Source organism: Rhagoletis pomonella, unplaced genomic scaffold (assembly GCF_013731165.1).
Source record: "Rhagoletis pomonella isolate Grant_MI unplaced genomic scaffold, Rhpom_1.0 Rhpom_scaffold_00004, whole genome shotgun sequence".
Classification (NCBI taxonomy): domain Eukaryota; kingdom Metazoa; phylum Arthropoda; class Insecta; order Diptera; family Tephritidae; genus Rhagoletis; species Rhagoletis pomonella.
In genome coordinates, this window is record NW_023458558.1 from 73,402,901 (window position 1) to 73,430,021 (window position 27,121).

At 34.9% G+C, this 27,121-nt stretch overlaps 1 protein-coding gene across 2 annotated transcripts in view; it reads right to left on the reverse strand.

Annotated features, from left to right (window-relative positions):
- The window catches only part of LOC118738074, a 379,871-nt gene extending 356,737 nt beyond the window's left edge, over positions 1-23,134 (reverse strand). The window contains exons 1-2 of one of the 2 annotated variants that reach the window (XM_036468987.1): positions 22,672-23,132; positions 21,340-21,647 (exon numbers count right to left, since the gene is read on the reverse strand). The gene's annotated coding sequence lies outside the window, so the exon portion shown is untranslated. Of the gene's footprint in view, positions 1-21,339; positions 21,648-22,671 lie in introns of both variants that reach the window. The other variant, XM_036468986.1, reaches the window with a different exon arrangement.
- Between the last annotated feature and the right edge of the window lie 3,987 nt (positions 23,135-27,121).

Here is a 27,121-nt window from a genome sequence, read left to right on the forward strand (position 1 = left end):
GTGAACGAGGACAAAACGAAGAATCTCCTATTATTACACAAACAGTCAGAGTATATGCGTCTTGGTACACACATCACTGTTGGCAGTTACAAGTTTGAATAAGTAGACAACTTCGTTAATTTAGGAATCAGTATTAACACCAATAATAATTTCAGCTCTGATATTCAACGCAGAATCACTCCTGCCAACAAGTGCTGCTTTGGACTAAGTAGGCAACTGGCTGGACTGAGTCGCACTCTATAATTTACTCATTATGCCTGTCCTGGTGTATTGCGCGGAGGCATGGACAATGAAAAAATCGGATGAAGCGGTCCTTGGAGTTTTCGAGAGAGATTCTACGAAAGATTTTCGGGCCTTTACGTGTTGGCGATGGCGAATACCAGAGGTCGAAAAAAACCTCTCCACACTTTGCAAGTGTCCCAAAATAATCGTCACTATTTTAAGATAAAAATTACCCACAACAGAACAGAACAGAACAGGTGGTTAATTTTTTGTAGATGTATGCTGCTCTCAGTGGGTATTTATGGGTTATTTGCATATCTTTTTCCGTTGCTGTTGGACACGGACACTTATCGCTGGAAGAGGAAAAATAAGTGTTAGAGTGCAGTTAGAAGTGCGTAGAAACATATCAAATTTACTAATCGATAACAATATCGATAACAAAATCGATAAAGTAATCGATACCCAAATCGATAAAAATATCGATAACAAAATCGATAAAAATATCGATAAGTCCCGAGAATACCAAAATCCCGAAATAGTTCCCAGGTTGAGCTTCTGCGACTCTATATCATTTTCTTTATAATTCCCTTTATTTTTTTAATCTTTCTTCCTTTATCTTCATCTTTACTCATCCTCATCTTTTTCTTAATATTTATCTTTATCATGTTAATGTTTATCATTTTCCCCTTCAAGTTTGTCCTTATATTAGTATAATTTTTAATTACCTTGATCTTAATTTTTGCATTTATCTTTACGCATCTTTGTTTTTGTTTATATTTTTACCTTTGCCGTTATCCTTTTCTTTATCAATAAAATAAAATAAATTATTTCGGTGTATCATATTATGAATGAGCACACTCTCTTCTTTGTATATATTTATTTATTTATTTATTTATTTATTTATTGAGTCTATGAACATACAAAAGTTCCTTACAGACTAGTTAACAAAATTCAACTTAATTGATAATTAAAGAAATAATATAATTTATAAAATTGAGTTCAACAGATTTTTGAAAACATTTATCGAACAAGAAAAATCAATAATTACATTTTTAGAGATCATATTGAATTCATTACATTCATGTACATATGTACGCATGTGTCGTGTAAAGAAATGCCTAACGCTTTGCTTCCACTTATGTCTTAAAATAACCCACAAATTAGTACACTTAAAACTAAAAGTCCCTAAAGTGCCTAAGGCAAATTTTAGCAGTTGATAAATAACCCACAACGTAAAACTTAAAAAGATCGCACAGAGTGATATGCCACGGTGAGAAACACTCTTTGCTTGGGAGATGAGTGTTTGTGTCAGTGGTAAACACCATATAAGACACTTGGTGACGGTTATTTTCGATCTCTGGCGAATACCGCAGAGGATTCAACGAAGAGCTCTATGAACTTTACAACGATATACACATAACGCACCGAATTAAAATTAGCGCCTCCGCTGGATAGGTCATGTCGTTCGAATGTGTTCCAACGCGGGTCGCAATGCTGATAACAGAGGAGAGAAAACGAAGGCCTCGTCTGCGTTGGAAAGACCATGTTTAAAAGAACTTGGCTTCACTTGACATTTCCAATTGGCGTCAGTTGGCACAGAAGAGAAATGAGCTGTTGTGGACCCGGCCAAAATCGCTTAGGCGGTTACAGCGCCTATAAAGAAGACGTGCTAGAAAAATTTTGTAGACCTATTTGAAAGCATCATCAACGAATCTACAGGAAGAAATTTTATAATAGATAAAATGAATGATTTTTTTCTGAAAATTTGGGTGCGCCTTATTTTTTAACTTGACTGCCCTCTCTATAGGTTCATTTGGCCATAAAAATGTGCTAAGTATGCGAAATATTTTGAAAATCGAATAATGGAAAGACGTGCCGCCCCAAATTTACGCAAAAAATGCTCTATAATTTCCAAACCTGACAAGACATGAAAATGGCGTAGCCACATTTGAGATCTGCGTGCAATAATCCTTTGAGTGATGCGAAATAAATAAGCTCTTGTTACTGAATTATAGGCTCCTTTTACCATTTTATGTAAAATTCAATGAATTAGCGAATATAACTTTATGGCTCTTGAGGCATCTCTTTCCGTTATACGATTTTAAAAATGTTGTGCAGAGCACGTTTAGATGACCAAAGGAACCAATCTGGATGGAGTTTTGCTTTGTTGCTTACAAAAAAATTGTCTCCATACAAATAACTCGCATACAAATGTACACACACAGAATCACATACATTAGTCATATACGAAAACAAAAACCTAAACATTGGCAGGTTAATGTTAATTAAATTGCCAGTGCTCATTAAAAAGCAAAAAATTACGAAAATTAGTAGTTGCGAGTTACAACAAAAATAAGGAACTTAGGGAAAAATCGGTTACGCATGCGGCCTAGCATATATTCTGTACATACTTACTTACATACGTACATACTTATGTGCATATGATAAATAACGCATGTGCGAACGTAAAAAAATTGCATACATATGTTTATGTACATATATATTATTGTAAACAGCTGGCCACCAGAGAACAGCTTTGAGTATGATCGAGCCTTTTTGATCACACTCACTAAAAATCAAGCACAATCGAACGCCACACTCGGCTACTATGTGTTCGATCGAGATGCATACCCGACAGCTGCTTTGGTTACGAACGAGTCTGTTCGATCACCCTCGCTATAAATTGAGCACAAGCGAACACCACACTCGGACACCCGCAGTAACCCGAAAATTTGTGTAACAATGAAACGGACACCCGAACATTGCGATAAAATGCAGGACAACAAAGAAATTTAGGCTGAAAGTAACTGGCGCCAATATGTTCCCACAAAGCATACGAAAATGTTGTTGCTTTGTGCTTGTGCATACGCAATGAAAAAATTAGAAGCGAAGTAGACAAAAATGTTTTTGCATCTATTTCGTATAGTTTCGCGTGGAAAGCTGTGTGTGTATATATTAGAACACAGCCTAAAACTATGTAGGTACATAAGTACTTTTACAAAAAATAAATGTGCACCGAGTGTATAGGGCTTGGGCATTGCCGATCTACACACATTTATAACTAAATGGATGTAGGCGTCGTGACGTCGCATTTTGTATGAGCAAAAATATAAGAAATGGTTAAATGTACTTTTAAACAAACTACCGCAAAATTCAACCTTCTCTTTGCCCTCTACGCACAAAAACTAAGAACACCGCGATGAGAAGGCAACATTTTTGTAGAAACAAAAACGTCATAAGCCAATCAAGAAAATTTTGTGCACACTCGGGTTGTAACTCGAACACCCGGGTATATTGAGCTGCAAAGCACCCGAACCCAATCAAGTATGTATGAAAAGCAATCGGGTGTTGTGGCCAACATGTTCGTCTTGAGCTCAGTCGATAACGAACAATACTTCTGCTCGTATACAGAGAACGATGCAAAACGGGTTTTGTTAGATGATCGAGTATACACGAAAATCATGCACCCGCTGCAGATGTCTGCTGGCCACACACACGACGATAAAGCTGTGCCTAAAAGCCATCAATCAAATGTGTACAAATGCATACTAATGCGGGTGAGGGGTTCGGTTAGGAGGCTGCCTAGCGACAGATTTTGCACGCTGCTGCTAATTAACGCACAATTTAGTGCTTTTCGTTGCGGTAAGTGTATGGAGAGGCAGTAAGAAATTAAACGGAGTAGAAATCTCATGTTTATACTAGTTGAAAATAATGTTTACAAGTATGAAGTAGGTACATGTATTTCCACTGTCGCTTACAAAAATACTTTACGGCCCTGCAAAGTTATTTTTTCTTTATGTTTTTTCAAGCGTGATGGAGTTTAAGTTGAAGTGAAGTGGCAAGGCACAACGCATGACTAACAAATTAAGTAAAGTTTTGAAGGTTGTAACTGCCTGCACATTTCCATTGTCATTACCATTCAGGGTTGCCGTTTTAGGCTTTTCCTACCAAAATTGGTAGGTTTTTTTCTTGTTGGTAGGATGGTAGGACGCTTAAAATTTTGGTAGGTTTCTTTGCTCATAAAACAGAAAACATCTGTGGTTTGTAGTAGTGTGTCACTCTGTCAGCACTGTGAGTAGGCTTGCCTATTTGGGACAATATCACTTTTACCCTCATTCTGTTTCTTGGATGGGCCATCGACTTGCAAAATATTTTAAAAGACTCGTTGCTCACTGGCATAGGTAGAATCTTACCAATTACCTTCGGAGATTCTCTAAACTCCCTATACGCTATAAAAAGTTTTATCCATCGGGTATTTAAAGGGATATTCATTGTTTGAATTGATGGACGTAAAGGCAGGTTTATAATTCAGATATTTTTTCTTCGAATCGATAACAGCTTCAACAATCACAAGGTTGTTAAAATATTTTAAGTGGCACTAGAAGAAAAACTCAAATGCATACAACATAACAAATGTACGTGTTTCAGAATATACTATTTTTTATTATACACGAATATTAAAAAGAAAACTTATTATTAGTCATACATATTTCCAATAAAACGCAGGATCTCAAAGTGTTTACCGCAACTCGAAAGAATTAATGGCAAAACCGCAGCGCGCAGATTTTTCCCCCAGCCCGTCGGCTCCTAGACCCGGACATTTGGCAAGCCTAACCGTGCGGTTTATTTTTACCTTACTCTAAATACAAAACCGCGTATGTGAGGTTGCAAAATTTATTTTCTAGAAAGTAAAAAAACTCATATTTCAAAATGGTTCTTTTTTTAAAAAGCAATCGCGTTTCGGGGTAGAATTTTTCAGGACTAATGGATAGTGCTTGAGCCAAGAGCTTGTGTGAGCAAATCCAATTTTTGGCAAAAAATTTCAGTTACGCGGTTTTGCAGAACGACGATACGCGGTTTTGTACTTTATACTTCATATATATACTTCATAATAAATATGTGTATGCAAATGAGTGATGTATAAAAATTCTACGTCGGAATTTCATTTTCTGTTCTGATTTTTCACGTCATTTACTCCGAAGGCTTTATTAAAACTAGAATATAAATGTTTTACAGATTTTTCGATTTTTCGAAATTTACTCGAAATTTTGACGGTGTAGAAGTCAAACGGACCTCATATTCGGGTTCAGCGGGTCGAGTTACTTGTAGGTAGGTGGGTCTGGTTAAAAGCACACAGCATTTTTTGTGTGCCATGTATAATATATACTTAAATATATAGTATGTATGTATATACCAGCTATTATTCCGATCTTTTTGTTGATTTTAATTATAAAAACCAGCAAAAAAATGTATTTACTGCCGTAAACCGCTCTTTTTTGAGTGGTAGAAAAGAAGCCATTTTGGTAGGTTTTTGAACCAGCTCTTGGTAGGAACGAAAGTTTTTCAGTGGTAACCCTGTTACCAATGCCAGCACGCAAAGTACATAAGCACCACACCCAAATCCGCGCTTAAGCCACACGTACATATTATACATGGGTCATTCCATATTTACATCACAATATTTTTTTTGGGGGTGAACTATATTTTTTTACATTCTTTATCGAAAAAAGAAGACACAAATTTTTTTATTTCGCCATGATATTCGAATTTTGAAAAAAAATACCCGAAATTGTGAACTTACGGAAAACTATATTTTTTCAATTGTTTGCAGTTAAGAAACTATTTGTCGGAGAAAATCAGTTAAGGTACCAAAATTTGCGTTATTACCTCGGCTTTCCATAAGAGTGTGAAATAGATTAAAACAATAAAAATAAAAAAGTTCATTAAGAAATAGAATTTCTTTATTTTTGTTAAACTTTATAGAGACGCTGTAAAAATCTGAGAATGGACTGTAGAAGTTACTTTATGTACATATAAACTTTATGAAACTTTATGTACACAGGTATGGAAAAACTCCTAACTTCTACAGTTTTGGTGTTTCCATTCTCAAACTTTCAGCGTACTCCATAAAGTTTGAAAACTATTCAGGTTGAAAAATAAAATAAAATCGAACATGGTATGGTTAATAAAAAAATAAAAGATTTAAATTTTTTAATGCAGAATTTTTTGTTATTTTGATCCATCTCGCACTCTCAGGGAAAGCGGAGGTAGTTACGCACATTTTAATACCTTAACTGATTTTCTCCGATAAAAAGTTTATTAACTGCAAACAATTGAAAAATGGTACTTCTCCGTGAGTTCAAAATTTCGGGAATTTTTTCGAGATTTTCTAATATCATGACGAAATAAAAAATTGTAAAATAATATATTTCACAACAAAAACAAAAAAATATTGAGGTGTAAATACCCACTGCATGGAATGACCCACATACATCTTTATTTTTTATGTACGCAGATTTTTTGTCTGTTCTTGTTTTTGTCTTTATTAATTTTTGTAGGGTACTATTTTTGCGCAGTTCATTTTGCAGACAAGCATAAAGCCGTTTCCGTTTTTTAAATAATTTGTCATGTGCGCATTGAGTGAGCAAGGCGGCTTGCGCATGTGCGCACTTCACCCTGACTTTTATTTATTTCACTTGAAATTGAAATTGCTTGTGTTTTTTTCTCTTATTTACGTCTTGGGAACTTCAAAAGTAGGCAAGAAGACCTCAGATGAATGCCTTAGAAAGAAAAAAATCCAAAAATTTTAAATAAATAAAGCAATTGTTTACGATTGTCAGCATTTATTGAATAAATATGTTCAACGGGGATAAATACAGTCAAGGCATTTATAGCACAATTCAAATTGGTCCGGTACTGGAATAAATGTTTTTGATTATCATGTAGTATTTATCTTCGGATGCGTTTAGGAGATTATCCATGGAGTTATTTATTTAACGGAACACGAGTTAACTTAAACATAAATAGGTACTGAACAAGCAAAATTTTGAATCAAATATAGGTACGGTGACCATTCGTACCGATTTTGGCGGGACAGTACCGATTTTGAGAAAAATGTCCCGCTGAATAAATTTATAAAAGTCGAGACGTGTGTGTCCATTCAAAACATTTTTCGAACATACTTTTTGTGGAACTAAAATTGAATGGCTCACAAAAATGCATACTCAAAACAATTATAAAAAATCTGATTACTATGTTTAAAGGTTTGATCAACATTTGTTAAAATTCGTTGAATTTTATAAATGTTCTACAAAGTTTGAAATTTTGACTTACATGGTTTCTTAAGTAGAAAGCTATATTTTCATAAAAAAATAATAACAATTTTTTAAGCAAAGAAAGGTAGCCAAAACTTGCTAAAATGTCTTTTCCCTATTTGTATTCTCGCCACCGTATATATTGCATGCATACATTTTTGCAAGTGTTTTCTCCTTTTGTTTTAAATAAAACTGTGTTAAAAGATGTTACTTACGTCTTTTAATTCTAAAAACAAATATGGGTGTGTTCAGATTCTATGCTTTAGAAATGTCCCAATTTTCGCCCACAAAAGTTTGGTCACCGTAAATATAGCCCATCCCTCCTCACACTCCCTCTCCACAATAAATTACAACAAGATGCGGTTTCGAAATCAAAATTACCACAATACCCATATATGTAATACTTCTATATTGGCAGTAAGCTAACTTCTCAATGTGTAAGCATTCCGAAATCAAAGCGAGACAGTCTAGTACCATTTTTGTCAATATATTGTGTACTTGAGTGCCGTTTTTGTATATGTTTTGTGTACATGTTTATTTATAAACGTATGTGTTTCTTTTCTTTCGTACCCCAGTGGGAATTAGGAGCACGTAATAATACCTTATTAGCAACTTACTCTTCACCTGGCAGTCATTACCATTTCCCTGCCAAACGTCCCTTACTTTTACAAAGGCATGGCCGCCTTATGTAAGTAGGAATTAAGAATGTACATTTGGTGTCAGACATACTTCTGAGCCGCTTTACAAAGTAAGTTACGTGTAATGCAGAGCAGTCGCTCGGAGTAGTTCGGCGCTTGGAAATAACTTCGGCTGCACATTACTTTGCAACTGACAACGTAATGTGTCGTCCGAGGTGTTCATTTTGCGCTTTACAAGTAGACGACATTGGCCATGATGACAATTTTGGTACTGAAAACTGAAAGAAAACATGGGTTACCTCGTAAGGTGCTTACCTATTTTCCCAGTGGGACGTGTTTATTGATATACATATCTGTACTGTAGTGTTTTCGGACGGTACTAGCTCTTACTGCCAATATAGGAGTATTACATATATGACAATACCTAAATGTAACAAGTAATTTTTAAACAAAAAAAAAACAACCGCCTTCAATGATCTCTTATATAAATTCACCTTGTGTACATGCATGTACAAAAAAGCTGTCGTAGATATGAATATATGTATGTAGGTATGTACATACATATGTACATAAAAAAGGTGAAATCGAGTCGGCAAAACAAAAGTAATGGATGTTCATACAAACCACTTTCAAGCGGCGAATTCAAGGTCAGGTTTATACAAATTCGAAGTCGGCCATTCAACTTCAAATTGAAGACAATTTATGAAACAAGTTAAGGGTTCTAATGAAAATCGTAAGTACGAGCAAAAAACAAAAACAAAATTAACAAGTCAAGAGTTACTTAAACGATTACATTTAGCTATGTACTTACAATATACAATATTATGTATGTATCTACATTTGTCGGTATGGAAATATGGATATATTCATATGTATGTACATATGTCTATGTATGTGCCATTCTATGTTAACTGTATGGTTTTAAAATTACCTACTTACTTAGGGCTTACGCCGGACAATATTGTCAAGACAGTTATGTCAAAGTGATGTGTTTGTTGTAAACACGGCGCATTCATATTACAACAAACATATCATTTTGACATAATTGTCTTGACAATGACCCACTCCGTTGCTTATGCCAGGATTTAACTCTCATTCGAGCACGTTTGATATATCAGATCCGCTTTTCAGCATTAAGAAAGCGATACTCTCCTCTCTCAATAAGTGAATTATTGACATAAATACATAAAATCAGCTGATGAATTTAGTTCTGAACCTGAACAGTTTTAGATCTCGACACTTAACAAACTCCTGCCTATCGTGACTCGGCACAAAAATTTAAAATATTGGTTCCGTACGTCATGCGGACTGCACCCCTCGTGCGGATGGGCGGGTATGGAGGGTAAAAACCGTTGGGATATTATTATTATAATAATGTCCGGTGTAAACGCACCGTTACAGTGGCTGTGTGCAATTTTTTTAAGCTCACTTAAAATCTTGACGAAGAAATATTTAGTCGGAAATTTCGTAGTCGACTACTAGAATAGCCAACTTTCGGTCCACATATTACGGCTAGCTTTTAACTGGTTTCAAAGTCATGCAGAGCTCATTCATTGATAGATGGAAACTGCATCAACCACGCCAGCTTTCAAACCTTGCAATAAATAAAATTATAGTTTAAAAAACTAAAACCTCCCTATTATAATTGCCATTCGTACTGTCATCAGGTATGTAACATGAGAATGGAAATCACCGCATCTTTTAGGCGCATCAATATTACATAGTTATGTACATCCCGAGCTAATAAAAGGAAGGTAAAATAACGTTGCTATCTATAGGCATATTGCTAAACTGTCAGTTCTAAGCTATCCCAAAAAAAAGAGGCAACACACGTCGCGAAAAGTAATTTAAGGAAAATATTGTGAATTTGTATAAGGAATAGAGGCAACGTCCGTAAACCTAGCTGACCCAAGCCGCCAAAAATCAATAAAAATTGTGCTGGAATTACTTTGGTGTCTTTTAGGTGTTATTCAACGCCACTAAAACTAATTTGGTTTCCGAGAAATTCGCAAAAATGTGTTTTTCACGTGCGTCAAGTTAGCACTACACTTTTCGAAACTGGAAAAGTTAAATACGGCATTAATTGTAGTGTTTTTCTTGTAAATTTGTAGCTCTCATTTTTTAAGAAAAAATGGTATGTAGTGCTAACTTGACACCATACACCTAGTCGATAGAATTGAGATATCCAATAGTTACTATGCCATTAATTGTAGCTTTTAACTTTAAAATTTGTTGTGAAAAGAAAAAATTTGTAGCTTTCGTTTTTCTGGAAAAAATTTAGTTGACCCTTTTTCGAACAAAATTTAGTATGTAGTGCTAACCTGACACCATGCACCATTGACGACAGAATTGAGATATTGAAAAGGTTACAACGGCATTAATTGTAGCTTTTTTGTTGTAAATTTGTTGTGGAAAGAAAAAATTTGTAGCTTTCGTTTTTTAAGAAAAAATGGTATGGTACAATTAATTCCGTTGTAACATTTTCAATAACTCAATTCTATCGACTAGGTGTATGGTGTCAAGTTAACACTACATGCCATGTTTTCTTAAAAAACGAGAGCTACAAATTTGTTCTTTCCACAACAAATTTTAAAGTTAAAAGCTACAATTAATGGCACAGTAACATATTGGATATCTCAATTCTATCGACTAGGTGTATTGTGTCAAGTTAGCACTACATACCATATTTTTTTTTAAAAATTAGAGCTAAAAATTTTTTCTTTCCACAACAAATTTACAACAAAAACACTACAATTAATGCCGTAGTTAACTTTTCCAATTTCAAAAAGTATAGTGCTAACTTGACACACGTGAATAAATATATATAAATATTGCGCCTTTTTCTAAATCCGAATTGGTTATTCGGAATACGCTTCTTCTTATCGATAAGTGGAAGCAATCTTTTAAGACAAAGCATTCCAGGAGTTTGGAGAGCAGGTAGTAAGCTAATATGCCGATATGATTCAACTTTATCAGCATTTTTCCACGGTTATAAGATCATTTTAGCTTGTCAGACTTTCCATTGACTGGGTATAAAACCGATATACAGAACAGCGTTGAACAAGTATGTCAGAAACTTGATGCCTGCTGAGGGTAATTGATTTAATAATTTGCCAGTTATTAAGTCGTAGCCAGGTGTTTTTTGGGTTTTAGCTTTTCAATGGCGGTTTTTACATCTGATTTGGAGAACTAGCAGTTAACGAAATGGTCGACTGAATTGTTATCGAATAGTGATTATTTGACCTCTCTGAACTTGGCAGGACAACTTTTTCTCAAAGCAAAAATTCCTATCGCATAATTTGCCGTTAATTATCCGTAAATTATCCGTGAAAAGAATAATTTTGCCGCGGACATATTTTAAAAAATATCGAGTGCCCTGCTAACTTCCGTGGAAGTTAGCAGGGCACGCGATATTTTTTAAAATGTTTCCGCGGCGAGATAATTCTTTTCACGGATAAACAACGGATAATTTACGGCAAATTATCAGATAGTTAGTTTGGGTTTAGCTGGTTTCCTTCATTGGTTTTCAGAAGGTGCCCTGCTAACTTCCACGGAAGTTAGCAGGGCACTCGATATTTTTTAAAATATGTCCGCGGCAAAATTATTCTTTTCACGGATAATTTACGGATAATTAACGGCAAATTATGCGATAGGAATTTTTGCTTTGAGAAAAAGTTGTCCTGCCAAGTTCAGAGAGGTGATTATTTGTTCCATTAAACGTTTGAGTCGCTGAAACGCTGGAACTCACCAAACGAGTTCGCCAATTTGGGCAAAATCTGTTTACAAATCTTTCGGAATGAGTTTATTGGTCTCATACATTTAGAAACCAAGTAGAATGCAAAAAACAAACCCTGTAAACAAAATCACGTCTTAGCTGCTTCATTGTTGTTTCATTAGCTAGTGCAAAAGGCGTTCAAAGATTTTCAGTTTTGTGTGCTATTGCTTTGTTTCGAAAAGTTTTATTTTAGTCGTTCTTTGGAAGGGAGTTTATCAAAAACATTGAATTTGCTACAATTCTGTCTTCAAACCTGTAATTGTTTAGCGTTGCAGGCGAAGAGTTTCTTCAATTCATAACCTATGAAACATTACCGCAGAACTCTACAGGCAAACACCGATGGCCATTTACCAACTGTCATTTTGACGAGCATTATGACTGCAAGATTTTGTGTGTGGGCACTTTGATGTTTTGAAATAAGCATTTGCCGCGTGACGCCACCAGACAACACTTTCTCAATTCCGGTGTTTAAAAACATTTAAATCTTTTGCATGCAATAGATGTCAAGCAATAAGCGCTGACATATATTGCAGCCCATGAGATATAGGCGGTCTCCATTGGAAATATATTTTGTGACATAGTTATCACGACATCAGTGTTTTCCTGTGGAAACAGGGCTTTAGTCAGCGGCCAAAATACTGAGAATATTTTTCTTACAAACATTTAACGATAACACCAAGAACAATGGCGAAATAGCGATGTACATATGTCAACTGCGCATTGAAATAATCAGCCCTATTCTGCATTTCGATTACGTTCCCGCATTCCGCTCCGCAGGAATCGAACTTAGGTATTCTGCGTTACGATCGAATCGAAAACGGAAGAGAAAGAAGGCCGCGGTGGTGTAGTGGTAAGCAGTGCGCGCTTTCACACATCAGCACCTGGGTTCAAGCCCTGGTCAAAGCAACATCCCAAAAAATATAGAAAAGGTTTTTTCTTAACAGCGGTCGACCCTCGGCAGTCAATTGCAAACCTCCGAGTGTATTTCTGCCATGAAAAACAGCTTCTCATAAAAATACAATCGCCGTTCGGAGTCGGCGTAAAAACTTTAGGTCCCTCCGCTCTGTGTGACAACATCAAGGCGCACGCCACAAGTCGGAGGAGAAGCTCGGCCAAATACTAACATATGTGTAAGCGCCAATCTATTATTATATTAAGAGAGAAAACATCTTTCGAAATCAGCTGTTTGCCTAGGAATGTGTGAAATCGAAACAAAACAAAGAAATATTGGCCACCAAACTTATAGCAGCTTATGAAGTTAAAGTTTCTAAATATTTTAAAATAACTTAATATATGTATCTAGCATCACTGTAATTTAACAATAAAATTTCGTTTGCTCTTAATTTAGTGGACACATAATTATAAGAGTGAAATCCATAGCCGCGGCGTTAGTGCTTGAAGAGGAGAACGAGTCCCAGATTGCGGATACGGAAGTTGAAAGGCGGAGATTTAGGGACATGTTTGATCTTTTTCAGATGAGTGAACAGTCATAAATTCATCATGAACTGTATTACTCGCCGCTCAAAGCCAGTGAAATTATAAACGTTGTTTGAGCACTCTACAACATTTGCTTTTACTACAGAGTGGAAGATTTGATCGCAAATGAATTTCATTTTGAAAGCCGCCAGGAGGAGGGGAAGAACAAAGCTTATCCTTCCATAGCAAATCGAATTCGAGACAACATACGCACCTCTTTTTAAAAAGTTAGCAAAACGGGTGCAATAATAAAAGCATCTTTTTTATGAAACATCACATTTTATGTGTGTATGTACGTATGTATGTACATATTTACATCTACTAATTTTACACAAAAAGAATAAATTGTATTCAGTGCATTTCACAGTCTTATTTAAAGATAATGAAAACAAAAACGCCTGTGCTTCCTCTTTGAAACCCTCGCAACCTTTTGGTTGCCATTATTTGAGCAAATTTTTCGTATTGCCCGCTCGCGAAAACACAGAAATCGAGAAAATTCATTTATGTTGACTTTTACAATCATGCACAGTATATTTTACTAATTTTTTTAATAAAATTGTATTACTTAAACCCACAAAAATAACAATCGAAACGTTCTCCGTCAACAAATTTGCCACTTAGAAAAACGGAACTACGATCGAAATGTAGAATAGATATAATCGTAAATTTCGAAGATTGATCGCAAGGTAACGGAACGCAGAATACCAAAGTTGCCAAACGGAGAAAATTTCGATTGGTGTCGAAATGCAGAATAGGGCTGAATATTAGCCAGCATAGACTTGGCGAAGTAGGCAATCAAATATTTAAAATAAAGACATTTTTAGTTATCCTTCTGTATAATTATTTCGTTTGGCACTCTACGATGACGTGCATGTAAGACTTTTCTGAAAACCGCGATATATCACACATATTTTTGCACAACCGGACATAATTTGTACATACATGTATGTACATATGTACATTAGACTGCATCACCAAAAAAAAGTTGAGGGTTTTCCGCTGGGGTTACAAAATGTATTATATTTAAAGACTTCCCCAAAATTATTTTGGAAAAATATTATTTTTTAAATATTTTTAATCAAATTTTTTAAGCTTAAACTGTTTTGCCTTCTGAGGTGATTTTTAAGCAAAATACAATATTCTTTAAAAAACTATCTATTTTTATTCAAAAAGAACTAAATTTTTGGAGGTAATTTAGAATCGGTCCAGCTCACGTAAACCTTAATGTTTTTCCGAAATATTTTGGTGCAACTCCTAAATATAGTAGATTTTATAATTCCAATCGAAAAACGGTACCGTTTTTTATATGTTGAGCGATGCAGTCTAATGCACATAGTATGTATGTATACGCTTTCTAGTTAGTTACTCTTTTAATTCAGAAAAATAATTAATTTTATTTCCATTGTCCGTCGCTGCTTTTGATTGAAGCAGCAAACAAAGGAATGAGATTTATTTGGTTTTTGACTCATGTTTTGGCATAGCGCCGATAAAACAAATATAACATAAAAAAGGAAACCATAATACTTAAGCATAAATTAGAAAAAAAATGCTTAACATAAGTATGTATGTATATGTAGCCACAAATGACTGTAAAAGACATGTAAATACATACACAAATAAAACAAATTCAATGCACGGCAGCAGTCAGCGAATACCACAGCAACTCTTATCAGCTCAACACTTCCACGCCATGGGTGACTCCTACGCTTGCAGCGGTTAAGTAAATATACACATACCTACATACATACATATGCATGTACATATATATGTTCGCATTTACATTTCTCGTTGCTATAATGTTATATTTACCCCTCTTATGTCGGCGAATAATTTTTTTCTGGCTAAGTCAACTTTTCGCAAACGATTGCAACGGCCGGCAGACCTACTCGCCAACAAATGTCGAACACTACGATTCACCAAAGGTGTGTAAGTACAAATGTATGTATACATATAGTATATGTGGTTAAGGCAAGTCAAGCTAAACAGCAGACCCTGTCAATGCATTTTGGCTAAATTTAACCAACCCGACACCAAATTCGGCAGAGACAATATGTAGAGAAAAAACATAAAAAAATGATGAATTGATGAAATATAAAAGACATACTCGTATTAAAAAAAGAAAAACAACGCAAGTTAAGTAAGTTAAGTAGAAATTCATAAGCCAAAAATTTCTCATGGGTACATGGAAAAGTGCAACAGAAACAAGACAGCGAAATTCGAAGTGGTGACTTAATAACTGAAGTGTCTGCATTTTTATCCAAAATAGCGCAAAGAGATTTCAGCGACTAAAACCTTCTCTGCAAACTTTGTCGTATGAGCTTCCTGGCAATCATTTTTTAATTTCGCTTTCATTAGCATTCGTCTATAATATATATGTATGTATAAGTACGGACAGTGAAACCTCTCCTAACGGACACGTCTATTAGACGGACATCTCCCTTGGGCGGACATTTTTTCCTATACCAAGTTTTAAGTATAAATTTCGGAACAAATTACTCTCTCTTAAGCGGACACTCTCTTGGCCGGACGCGGACAGTTATTTTGCATAAAATTGACACAAAAACCTCTATTGAGCGGACACGAACCACTTATCAACGGACATTAAGATTTCTTTTCATAACAAATCAAACAAAAACCTCCGTTGAGCGGACGCTAACTCCCCGTAGGCGGACTACTAAATGGAAAAGGGGGACTTCCGCATAAAATGTGATTTTTATGCACACATTTATGTTGGTTTGCGCAGTGGTTTAGGTAAAAATAAAACTTACGTCAATCGACAATTTCCCAGTTTTTTATGTAATGAATCTATGGTTTAATGTAGTTTATGGACTGAAATGTAATATTTATTTTTATTTTGTTATTACTTAATATGTACTTACGCACATAAATGAAATATGCACTTTTGAAAAAATACATGCACATTTTTGGTTGGACGATATAATAACAATATATTTTATTCAAAAAAGAAATAGTGACTATTTAAGTAATTAAACATTGAAAAGTTCTAAAATAAGCTTCCCCTCCATTGAGCGGACACCTCTCTTGGGCGGACAAAAAATGATTGACGGTGAGTGTCCGCCCAAGGGAGGTTTCACTGCAGTTGTTTTTGGTTTACAAGTGTGTACTTATTTATTTTGTTTGAAAATTTATATTTGTCGAATTTGTACTTTAATTACTTATGTTACATAGAACTTATATCGTCGTTTAAAGTACAAAACCGCGTATCGTCGTTCTGCAAAACCGCGTAACTGACACTTTTTGCCAAACATTGGATTTGCTCACACAAGCTCTTGGCTCAATCCTTATACATTCGTCCTGAAATATACTAGCCAGAAATACGATTGCTTTATAAGAAAGATAACCATTTTGAAATATGAGTGTTTTTACTCTCTAAAAAATAATTTATACAACTTCACATACGCGATTTTGCATTATCTTGATACGCGTTTTTGCATTTTGTTGATAAGCGGTTTTGTACTTTAAACGACGATATACTCACATACATGCATATGTATGGGTATATACTCATTTACGGCTAGTTCTCACAGTTTTCGGCATTAAAGGGTGGAATTCGCTTGCGATTTCTAATCTGATGGGTCACATTTCCATCTTTTTGCTGATACTTCTTTGCTCATTACAGTGAAGAATAGAGGAGTACTGCTTACGACACATGTAGCTCGACGAAACTCTATACACACCTACATATTTAGATACATACATATCATTCGTTTGCTGACAGAACACCATAATCTAGGGAACGTTTTTTGTTAAAAGGTCTGTTCTGCGCTGGTAATAACGGAAAGAGTAAACAATTAGCCAGTAAATAAAGTTGAATTGTTAACAAATTTTACGGCTACAAAATTATTGGTTGCTTTCAGAATAGGCCCGTAAGTGTGCAAGCAAGGGCGTTAATGTTTTGTGTTATCTACTAATGCAGTGGTTCCCAACCTGTTCCAACTGGCGACCCATCTTTATCAATCGTAATACCTCCACGGTACATCATTCCATGAGAGAGTAAAACGTGAATTTGCATCGCAAACTTTCCTTATCTATATATAACACTGTGCGACAGCCAAAACCAGCCCAGACTTTTTTAACATTTTCTGAAAGTATACCCCCCAGTTAGGATTTTCATGTCTCGGCCGAAGTAGTTTGAAAACTACTTACTCGAACAAATTGTTAAAATAAATGTCTGAGCGAAATTAAAGCATAAGACATACATGAATAGTAAAGTTGCATGGAATATATTTTTATAACAAATTTTAACCTTGTTGCTCCCGCCTGAAAGGGTCGTATTGACCCTTACTTCAAGAAACCCCGCATAAAGCAAATTTAGAAGGTTGTTAGAGGATTGATATATTTTAGAAAATAATTCTTCGGAAAATTTTACTAGGGGTCTTCTCAGGCAAAAACTTCATGCCACCGATCTCGATAAAATTAAAACAGAAGAAGAAAAATTCTAACTTGCGCAACCTAGTTCAAAACTAGCATCTAACCGTAGTTGCGCACATTTGGCATTACAATCTACTGAGGTTTAAAAATTAAAGAGAATGATGCTTTGTATTTGGACGTATTGGAATGCACCCTCTCCCCAATCCATAACCAGGTACCTACAAAAATAGTTAGAGAAGGGATATCTGTTAGTGACCGGTGCAAAACATACGTTACAATAAGTAGCAGAGTATACGGAATGATAAAACAACTAAGACAACACGTGCACAGGTAGGAAACCGGCGAATGAGTGCATGAATAGTAGCAAACGAAAGTGGGATCATATGGCCAGTGTTGCCAGTTTAGCCGTTTTCCGGCTATATTTTGGCAATTAAATTTGGTTTAGCCGGCAGCCGTTTTTGCCGCTTTTTCTATAGGCCTTATTTCTTATCGCATTATTGCCCGACTGGTAAGTTCACTTACCAGCACTTTGTTTAAGCATACAGCCTTACATATATATGTATGTCACCCACGGCAAGTTTCGTTGATGTATATCGTTAATTAGTTCATTTTAAGAAATTTCGTTATTCGTATCGCGACACCTATGCGGTACATTTCTTTTTAACCGACTTCCCAAATTAAGAAAGGTTATCAATTCGGCGGAATATTTTTTTATGTTGCCGCATAACTTTGGGGACCACGTTAACCGATTTCTATAATTCTTTTTTTTAGATGAAAGATGTTACCTCACAGGTGATCCCATATTATTTTGGCTTGAATACGATCATCGGATCATGAAGAAATTAACGATAATCGTAAATTTTGATATGGGAATTGAAGTCGGTTTTGTTTTTTGCTTAAAAAATAATTGTTTATGTCAACTTTCAACTAAAATATATTCGCGTAAAAAATTAATTATTATTTACGATTAACTGGTTTAGATGGTAATTTCACTTACCAGTAGGCCGATTGTAGTTGTAATATGCAGGGCTGCTATCAATTTTCATGAACTCACATTGGGATGCAAGTTTACCAGTTTATTTCAGTTTTTGTTGCTCTTTTTGAAGAAGATGACAATGATAATGAAGAGGCTTCTGCTGTCAGAGCTTCATCTAAAGTCGATGTGGTATATATGCCAGAGTGTTCAGATTTGGCGATTTTTTTCGATATTTGCACGTAAAAATTTAGGAAATCGCCATTGGCGGTATGCTTTATTAAGCGCGCGCGTCGAAATAGGATGAGGTTGGAAAGCCTTAATTCAGTAGATCAAATAAAGTGTTATATGAAGGCTAAAATATTCTGCTGCAAAACGTTTCCAATATCGAACAGTATGTTATCAAGGTTGAATAGCTCAATATATGACAACAACAGAAATGTAAATCATTCAGACACTATAGGTGATTTTTAAGAAATTGTGGAAATAGCTGATCTCGCCTTATTATGGGTTTTTATTTAATTTTTAGCGCCGAGCTTTTAAAAACGTATTATGCGAATTATCAATTAATATGAGTTATGATAAATTTAGAATTGCGCAGTCCTATTGCAAAACGTGTTGAAACAAATATTTTCAAAAAGTATGCGTATTATATAAGTGATTTGTCTTATTTATTATTACCCTCTGAAAGTATTATATTCATTTTTGGTTTTAAAAACTATATTATAACAAGATCTCATTTTTTAAATAAAAGATTTGTTAAATCCATTTCATGAATTTTATTTAAAAAAAATTGCGATTTTTGGCGATTATTTTTTTTTTAAATTGCGCTTTTTTTAAACAATCTGGACGCCCTGATATATACCACCAGATGTGGATGAATTTAGTGATAACGAACAATTGAGTTAATCGATGAAAATATACCGCCTGCCGTAGACATTGCCGGCGTAATGGGAGTACAGTACCATTCGGGTGAATCAGAATTTGAGTACCTACGAGCCCCCTTCAAAAAAACCAAAGAAGACATCGTACGATCCATGTTGGAAAAATCTAACTAAAGCTTATGAAAAAAGTCCAGTAAATAATGAAGATCAACTTGTTCAGTTGCTTGTGTTAAAACTGAGTAATTTAAAATTTACATTAAAAATCCTTTATATTCAGGCAAAGAGTTCCTAATTGATTTGTTCAAACCTTTTTTTGATAACGAGACGGTAGAAATGATATATTATGCATCTCAGCAAAATGTTTTATTTTCCGTCGAGCTTTGATAAACATGCTGATACTGTTTTAAGCTTATTGAAAGTCATCGATTCACCATCCTGCCACCGTATTTATGTGTGCTGAATCAGAAGCGTTTCTTTGCAACAGGTAATACATTAATAAACACAAATGCACAATACAACAAGCATATGGGTGGCGTGGACTTTCTCGATAACGCTTTGGAAAATTACCGCATTGCATTGCGATCGAAGAAATGGTATAGCCCTTCTTCACGAATTTGCATGGTAACATGATATTTAATTCTTGGAAGATTCATGTTTTAGTTACAACTCAGGAAAAATAAAAACCCCTGCCTCAACTGCAGTTTCATGCAAGTTTTGTAAATGAGTTATTGGTTTCCGTAAGAAAAGAGACGCAACTTCAATTTTCTGCATAAACTTCAAAGCGGTCTACATCGTCAAATCTGAGAAATTTGAATAAAACAGTTCATTGCATAGAAAGAATGCCAGAAAATCCGAGGCGATGTGTTCGTTGCCATACTCACACTCCATTTCAATGTGTTATCTGAAATGTTCGATTATTTAAGAAATTTACTCTTTCTACTTGTGATTTATTTAAATAAAACATGTGAATTTTGATTGAAACGATTTAGCCGGTTTTAGCCGCTTTTTTCGGTAAATTTATCCGGTCGACCCAAACACTTTTGGCAACACTGCATACGACGCGAAACAGTGGTAAACTTTGGAAGGAGGCGAGCAAACAGAGTGTAGAAACAGAAGATAGTATTTGAAGTGAAAACAAACGAGCTATTTACATGTGACTTAAAATATTTGAGGTGTTCACAGTTCGTTCCAAAATGTTGACGTCAATATTATCTAACTTTTTTTGTTTTTGTGGTTGCCAAATTTTAAAACGACGCTCTCTGCATTTTGTAGCACTCAAAGGTATGCAGATTTTTCGTTAAATTTATCGGGAACGTTTTCTGTATATGATTTTTTTTTTGAACACAGTGGCTAATAAAAGCAACCGAGTAAAGTTGTAGCAAAATAAATATTAGTAAAACAATTACAATTAATTTGAATAATTATAATTTTATAAAGATGAACTGTGAACGAAATTGCCGAAGAAATATCTGGCAATACCACTATAATTTTGCCATGATTTTGGAAGATTGCTCACAGTTTGATGTCAAAATTCCGTAACCCATTTTGGAAGGAAGTGTTAATACCTCATTTTATTATTAGGGGTATTCTCGGAGTCTTGCAAAGCCCTTGCACGATGCATGGATTGCATGAAATAAACCGGTTTTCCTATGAGACACCTTTGCAAACCGTGCTCCGTGCATGGGCTTTGCAAGACTTCGAGAATACCCCCATTGATTACAACGAATAGATTTGCGTGGATTAACTGAAGTAAACTGTGGCAGATAGAGGAAATATTACGGAAGAGAGTAAATACACACGATGATAATTTGTACATTGAAGAAAAATTTTGGATATTAAAATATGTATATGTATATCTATCCTTAATTGAAAATCTAGCACTTACAGTTTGCACAAGAATGTATCCAAAAACGTAATCGCCGATTTTTTTTTGTTTTTTTTTTTTGTTGGTATGCAGCCGGATATCTACTTGCACTTTTTGTAGGGAATGCCAAAGAACGACACTAGGGTTTTCTCTCTAAATTGTATGCAACGTTTAAACGTGTTCGTCAATTTTTTAACACACTTAAAATTTTGTTAATAATTCAGATCGACACTTTATTATAATTTAGAATTACATATATTTGAGCGGAAAATATGAAATTCATACACACAACTCCACAGATATATCTTTTCTTTTTTTAAATTGAAGAACTGAAAATGATAAAGAAGTAGGCAATCGGCAGGATTGGGCCACCATTTGGCTGCTGACCGGCTGTTGATTTGAGAAATGTCGAAAACTATAAAAGGCCAGCAGCCGAACGGCGAAAACGTTGATCGTGATCTAAGCTTATTTCTTTAGCCGCCACTTCCGCAAATACGACGTGAAACACTTTCAAAGCTTTGTATCACGCCGCTAAATTATGTACTTCATATGGATTGCGATCTTGGCACAGGACGATCTTCAAATTTTTAGACACACGATTGCGTTAACAAAAATCGCACGACAGCAAAAGAGGCAAACTCACGAATTGAAGTCTACGACCTAATAAGGTGTTTAACCTGCATAAGTCGATTTTACAGCCAACTTTTAATTGAAAGCCTGGTGTAAACGGCCTTTCAACTAATCGCTTTCAACGAAATTGGTCGGCAGCCGACTATTGATTCAACTAACCGCATCTAAAATGCTCTGTAAAATCGACTCATATAAACACCGTATAAAGAGCACAGTTGGTACAAAAGCAATTTAAAGGACAACACGACTGCAAATACGACTTGAACACTCCGATTTAAGGAATACAAAAAATACTCGTACACCACTACTACTGACACAAAAGGATTATGCACGAAATTTAAAACCGCGACGGGATACACACGGACACACGCACACGCGTATTTATGAATATACGTACATATATTTTCAGTTAAATATACATACATATGTAATTACGACGAAATACGAGTTAAATTAAAAACAATGTGAAAGAAAATACTAATGTACAAATATAAACAATTTTCAACAAGGAAAAAATTGAAATGATGCAAATTTAACATTTAACTTTCAGTTTTCGAAACAAAAAGCAATGCACGACGCGTTTTTGTAACCTCACGAAAAGGGTGTGTACTGTTAATGGGAGGGGGTAGGCGCGAAAATATGACTCGCAGAGATCTTTGCGCCAAGCCACATACAGGGAGATCACAGTTAAAACTTGATCGAAATCTTCTGACGATCACTTACAGTATTTTTTCAGGAACTTAGTTAATTGCTGAGTTTTGGTTGAAACTGGCACTACCAAACTGATGTTGGACACCTCACTATTAGTTGAAATTAAATTGGTTTATAAAATTATTAATTTTCACATGTGTTTCTTGCTGCCGCTTGTTTGCTGGATTTCATACAAACACACCGATGAATTCTGTGTAAAAATCGAGACTGAGATTCTGTGTTGTTAAAAGCAAATGAGGAACCACCGACAACGCAAAGTACGACGGCGACGACGAAACGGCAACGAAGAAGCAGTAACGGCAAGCATACGATCAAAAATCTTTTATTTCATTGCCTTTACTTTAGGTGTTTTTGTTTTCATTCAATTTGCTTCTTCGCATAGTTCGTGCTGTTTCGACTTCTATTTTACTCCCCTATTCTTGCAAACGATTGGCCTTCTTCTTGTTCTTGGTGTTGTGCAGCGGCATGCACAATGACGCACATAAACATAGCAAAATGCAATGATTTGCAAAGAAATACAACGACAAAAAGTAAAGAGAAACCTTTTGGATATGAGCGGACAACATTAGCCCCCTTTCAGACACAGCAAGTCTTGAAAGCAATTTTTATCGCATTCTCTGTTGTGTTTTCTCTTTGCTTCCACACGCGTCAAGTTTTATTGAATTCAAGTTCTCGGATCTTTAAATGGGAAGCAACGAAAAGATCAAGAGAGAACAAGTAAACTTGAAACGAATTGACGGTGCGGAGGTATCTGTGCTCTTCCCCTCTCTTCCCGACGTCATTACCAGGATCGAGCAGACTTGAAAGCAAGACTTGACGTGTCTGAAAGGGGACTTACGAAACTCAGCTGTAAAGCGCAAACAAAATAATGGTACCAAATTGTGCGTACGCTAGACACAAAAACAATGCAGCGTGATCTTGGGGTAAACCAGAGTTGCCATGGCCAGTAAATTTTTTGCGCCGAACTGAATGCAACAAAAAATGCTACCAAACATTTATCAAACTTTTTTTCTTCCAAATGGAAAAAACTTTTAGCGATTGAGAATAAAATTACTTGAATTTCATATTTTTCGCTTAATTTTTTTTCTTTATTAGTTGTGTGTATACTGAACATATCGCACCTTTAATAATAATGTGAATTTTTTCATAATTTTAATTTTGTGGGAAAACGCAATAAAATTTTAATCAATTATTATTGTTGGTATACAAAAGGGCTGTCCCTAATCATCCGAAAATTCCGGGCGAATTATTATTGCAACGGACTATCCGGATTATTATTGATTAATTATTCGTCCGGAATTTTCTTCTTTTTTTCATTTGGAAAATTGAACAGTTTATAATTTATTAGTTAGTGTTGCCAGAATTTACTTCAGCCATACGGGGTAAACGCATAACATATCCGAGAAATACGGGATTTACAAAAATTAATCGGGACAAAAGAAAAATATAGGATTTACTTTAGATGCCCAACTAACCATATATTAACAAAGGTGATCCATTTCAATCAAGTAATGTTCACATCAGAGGTGCTCAACAAACTATATGAACCGATTTTGTTTTGTTGATGCGCCAAAATAACTTCTCAAAATAATTTCGTTTTATTTCGGAACTGAATTAACGAAACAAAACTCAATCGTTAACGTTAAAACGAAATAAATCAATCGTTAACATCGAAGCAAAATAACTCAACGAAAAGTTGTTGTTGTATGCCTTTGCCAGCTCACTGTATTAGACGTACACTTTCCTTAAACAGAGACAATCAGTAATTTTTTTTTATAAAATAGGCCCGAAAATATCTGTTGCGCGGATATGAGTCTCTTATGAACGGACAACAATATTTCTCTTTATAACAATATAAAACAAACACCGCTTAGGCAGGAAAAAGGAACAAAATTTTTAAGTACCTAATGGGATACATTTATATTGGAACGGCAACTCTGATCAGATCTTTTATGATATTTGAGCAAGTTGTTGACAGAGAACGTTTGTCTACAATAGCTCTCATTTCGGGCTTTGTTGTTTATCGTGTTTTCTCACTCATTTATAGTATATCGTAAATGAGATGCGGAGCAAGTCTCCAAATGAGTGAGCTTTCCAGCAATACATGGCTGTCAGAAGTGTTGCCGGAAGATTCCAAATAAGAAAGCTGTATAAGCTTAAATAATAAGTTAGAAAAAGGTCAACATTTTAAACCTTTTCTTTCATTTTCACCTATATTTACATTGCGTCGCCTGGGTAAAAGATTGTCGTATGTTACGCACATACGTATGACGCTTACGAAAATCTTTTACCGAGGCGACGATTGGAATTAGTATGTTACAAACAATTTCATTGTTCACTTAGGTCTCTTTTTATGCGGATTTGAAATTATGCGGTTTTGAAACCAATTTTTGCTGTAGCGATTTTGCTTTTTTGGGAGTTTTTATGACTTTTTTTTAGTGTGTAAGAGACAATGCTTCTGATAAATAATTTGTCTTTGTATTTTAACACAATTCATGTATTTATTGTTGTATTGTTTTTTGATTGAAATACAGATAAATTTTATTTTTTCTTAATGTTCAGTTTTACATGGAATACCAAATGTTGAAGTGAAGAAATAAATTTGTTTTTTTTTATGCTTACTATTGCCTCACACTTTACACGAACTATCTCAATTTATGCGGTTGTTGAAAGTCCCCCTGTTTTTCTATGAAAGTAAATAACTTTTTTATGCGGATTTTTTTATCCGGGTTTCTGAGGAACGCATGTACCGCATAAAAAGAGACCTAAGTGTACTACACTGAACCAAAAATCCATCTCTGGATCTAAAAAAAACTTTCCTTACTTTAAGGTAGAAAATTCTTCCGAATGAGTAAAAAATTCTCCCGAATGCGTAATTTTTTTCGGAATGTGTAAAAACGTACATGAAAATATGGAGCCGTGGATGTAATCTATCATTTTGAAGAAATGTTGCTCATGAAAAGAGGATAAAACTCCTTTAGTGCTGTTTCGTTCCCATTTTTCTTCATTTTGATTGCTGCTTTTCTTCAATTAAGAGAACTTTTTTTTGGTGTATGTTAGTTACAAGTTGCAATTTTTAAAATTCATTTTATCACGCTATTTCGTAGAACAAGGGGGGTGGTGGTTGGGGTTAATAGTTCAAACTGTGGAGGGCAATGTGCATAAAAATTTGCCATCATTTTGTTTAAGCTAATGATGGTAAACAATTTTTTAAGATCTCAAATATTAGAGCTTTTAAAAAAATTGAAAACTGCGAATTTTTGACAGCTTTTTCAAAATATGGAGCTGATGGAAACTTTATGCTTACAGATGCGTAATCAACACAAAAATATCTATCAAAACCAGCTTTAATTTATTTTTATTTTTGTTGGACTGTGTTATCCAATAAAAAATTAGGAAAAATTGTAATTTCGGTTTTTTTCTACTGAAAATTTTCCTTATATGGTCTATAACCATGGCACAATTATTACAGGTATTGCCTTCCCAGAGAGGTTTGTTTCACTTCGAAAATCGTGCTCCCTTATTTTTAACCGACTTCCAAAAAAGGAGGAGGTTATCGGTGCGTCGGAATATTTTTTTTTATGTATGTTACCCCATAACTTTGGACCACGTCAACCGATTTCGATAATTATTGCATCGGAATGGTAGTGTCTCAGAGGTGGTCCCATACTAATCTGGTTAAGATCCGATCAGTGGATCATGAGTTATATATATGTGTATATATATATTTTTTTATATGACAATTGAAGTCGGTTTTTTTGCTAAAAATTACTTGTCATTTTGACGCATTTCAATGTTGTTTCTTTTACTTTTATTTGGCTTTGTTTTTGGGTTTCGCTCATTTTAATTTTTATAATTTAAAAAAAAAAAAAGAAAAACCGTTTGAAATAGTGAGGAATAAAATTTTTTGATTTGTTTACCAAGCAAATGTTTATTTTTCCGCTTTTGCAAATTAAATAAAAAAATATGTGGACATGTATGGTATATGGTGTACCGAAATATCCCCTTTCCTTTTCCTTACAGTAAACCTTTTAGTGTCGGCAACAATGATATTTTTCAAATAAGGCAGATCGGAATATACGCTCTCTGGGAAGACAATACCTGTAATTATTGTACCATGGTCTATAATACCCTTCGCTCCCCTATTTAGTTCCAGCAAGAACGACATAACGTATTCTCCAATACACTTACAAAATCTATACATATAATAAAATTGTAAAAGTCTGATGTCTGTAAATTAAAGAAATTAAAACCAAAATTAATGTGCGGGGTCTTTATTAGAGCAACAGAAGCCAAATCAACCATTTTTAGAATTTTTGTCTGTCTGCTGTCAGTCTGTAAGTTTGTCGCCTATCACTCGAAAACTAATGCATGGAAGACGAATGTAGTTTTCACCGATGTATTGCCAGAGGTCTAACTTAAAATATAGAACGAAAAGAATTAGAGAGTTGCCACCTGTTTG